Below are 3,297 nucleotides of genomic sequence, written 5' to 3' on the forward strand. Positions count from 1 at the left end.
AAGGTTCTCCAGTCGAGTGCGCTCGGCCAGATTGGCTAGACGCGCCTCCTCCAAGGCACGAGCCTCGGGGGTTTCTCCTGCGATGGGAATACGCAGGGGATCCTCGTTCCTGCGGCGAAGCTCTTCTCTTTGCAGAGAGTCGAGCGGCTCGGGCTGGTACTCTTCGTAACCTCGAGTAGGGTCGCCGCCGTCACCTGCTCCACCACCGCGGGCGAAGCCAGGAGGGCTATGGGGCCCGTTGACCATCAAGATTTCCGCCGCTGGATCACTGCTTCCGCACTCGGATGTAGTCTCTCCAGAGCCAGTCGACTGATCGAACAAGCCGTAGAGAGATTCGTTGGGCTCGATTGCCGCAACTTGCGTAGTGGTCGACTGGCGAGCCACCGCGTGACTCACCCATCGCTGAAGCCTCGACCGGCCTGAGCGCTTGCGCTGGCGGGAGACCGGGAGGGTGGAAGATGGAAGATCCGACCGATACTGGGTCGATGGTTGCCGCAGCAAAACGCCGCGGACACATGCGCGAAAATGCGTCGCACCGCGGACGGGGAGCGCATCCACGTCGAGTGGAGCCTCCTGGAGCCATGCGGAGTCGTCGGCGATGAAGGTGAAGGCGCCGAGACGGATCTCTTGGCCCTTGATCAAAACTCCGGCAGACACCATGATGAAAATACTCGGAAGAATCGCAACTTCTCCACAAAATCGCTAAAACACCAGCCCCACGGTGGGCGCCAACTGTCGTGGTTCTAAGCCTGACAGTAGAGTGGGGGGTAGGTATTGAGAGGCAAGGTCCTAGCTATGGAGAGGTTGTAAGCACAAAGGATGTACGAGTTCAGGCCCTTCTCGGAAGAAGTAACAGCCCTACGTCTCGGAGCCCGGAGGCGGTCGAGTGGATTATGAATGTATGGATTACAAGGTGCCGAACCCCTCTGCCTGTGGAGGGGGGTGGCTTATATAGAGTGCGCCAGGACCCCAGCCAGCCCACGTAGGAGAAGGTTTAAGGTGAGTTAAGTCTGGGGCGTTACTGGTAACGCCCCACATAAAGTGCCTTTACTATCATAAAGTCTACTTAATTATAGACCGTTGCGGTGCAGAGTGCCTCTTGACCTCCTGGTGGTCGAGTGCGTCTTAGTGGTCGAGTCCTTCAGGCCAGTCGAGTGTGCCCTCGTTGGTCGAGTGAGTCCTCGTTGGTCGACTGGAAGGCGACCTCTTCTAGGGATGTCTTAGGGTAAGTTACTTGGGACAGGTCCGTGACCCTACCCTAGGTACCTAACCCCATCATTTGGTTCTTGGAAAGCTCAGGGAACATCAACTATATGCCAAGTTTAGCAAATGTGAGTTTTGGTTGAAGGAAGTAGGATTCCTCGGACATGTTATATCCGGAGAAGGAATAGCAGCTGATCCCACTAAAGTTGATATCGTGACCAAGTGGGAGGTGTTGGGTAACGTAGTAATTTCAAAAAAATTCCTACGTACATGCAAGATCATGGTGATGCATAGCAATGAGAGGGGAGAGTGTGATCTACGTACCCTTGTAGACCGACAGCGGAAGCGTTAGCACAACGCGGTTGATGTAGTCGTACGTCTTCACGGCCCGACCGATCAAGCACCGAAACTACGACACCTCCGAGTTTTAGCACACGTTCAGCTCGATGACGATCCCCGGACTCCGATCCAGCAAAGTGTCGGGGAAGAGTTCCGTCAGCACGACGGCGTGGTGACGATCTTGATGTACTACCGTCGCAGGGCTTCGCCTAAGCACCGCTACAATATTATCGAGGACTATGGTGGAAGGGGGCACCGCACACGGCTAAGAATATGATCACATGGATCAACTTGTGTGTCTAGGGGTGCCCCCTGCCCCCGTATATAAAGGATCAAGGGGGGGTGCGGCCGGCCAGGAGGAGGGTGCGTCAGGAGGAGTCCTACTCCCACCGGGAGTAGGATTCCCCCCTTTCCTAGTTGGAATAGGATTCGGGAAGGGGGAAAGAGGAGAGAGAGAAGGAAGGGGGGTGCCGGCCCCCTCTCCTTGTCCTATTCGGACTAAGGGGGGAGGGGCACGCGGCTCAGGCCTGGCCACCTCTCCTCTCTTCCACTAAAGCCCACTAAGGCCCATATACCTCCCGGGGGGTTCCGGTAACCTCCTGGTACTCCGGTAAAATCCCGATTTCAACCGGAACACTTCGGATATCCAAATATAGGCTTCCAATATATCAATCTTTATGTCTCGACCATTTCGAGACTCCTCGTCGTGTCCATGATCACATCCGGGACTCCGAACAAACTTCGGTACATCAAAAAGCATAAACTCATAATATAACTACCATCGAAACCTTAAGCGTGTGGACCCTACGGGTTCGAGAACAATGTAGACATGACCGAGACACGTCTCCGGTCAATAACCAATAGCGGAACCTGGATGCTCATATTGGCTCCTACATATTCTACGAAGATCTTTATCGGCCAGACCGCATAACAACATACTTTGTTCCCTTTGTCATCGGTATGTTACTTGCCTGAGATTCGATCGTCGGTATCTCAATACCTAGTTCAATCTCGTTACTGGCAAGTCTCTTTACTTGTTTCGTAATACATCATCTCGCAGCTAACTCATTAGTTGTAATGCTTGCAAGGCTTATGTGATGTGCATTACCGAGGGACCAGAGATACCTCTCCGACAATCGGAGTGACAAATCCTAATCTCGAAATACGCCAACCCAACATTCACCTTTGGAGACACCTGTAGAGCTCCTTTATAATCTCCCAGTTACATTGTGACGTTTGGTAGCACACAAAGTGTTCCTCTGGTAAACGGGAGTTGCATAATCTCATAGTCATAGGAACATGTATAAGTCATGAAGAAAGCAATAACAACATACTAAACGATCGGGTGCTAAGCTAATGGAATGGGTCATGTCAATCACATCATTCTCCTAATGATGTGATCCCATTAATCAAATGACAACACATGTCTATGGTTAGGAAACATAACCATCTTCGATTAACGAGCTAGTCAAGTAGAGGCATACTAGTGACGTTTGGTTTGTCTATATATTCACACAAGTATTATGTTTCCGGATAATACAATTCTAGCATGAATAATAAACATTTATCATGATATAAGGAAATAAAATAATAACATTTATTATTGCCTCTAGGGCATATTTCCTTCAGTCTCCCACTTGCACTAGAGTTAATAATCTAGATTACACAGTAATGATTCTAACACCCATGGAGCTTTGGTGCTAATCATGTTTTGCTCGTGGAAGAGGCTTAGTCAACGGGTCTGCTACATTCAGA

This window comes from Triticum aestivum, chromosome 3A (genome assembly GCF_018294505.1).
Source record: "Triticum aestivum cultivar Chinese Spring chromosome 3A, IWGSC CS RefSeq v2.1, whole genome shotgun sequence".
Taxonomy (NCBI): domain Eukaryota; kingdom Viridiplantae; phylum Streptophyta; class Magnoliopsida; order Poales; family Poaceae; genus Triticum; species Triticum aestivum.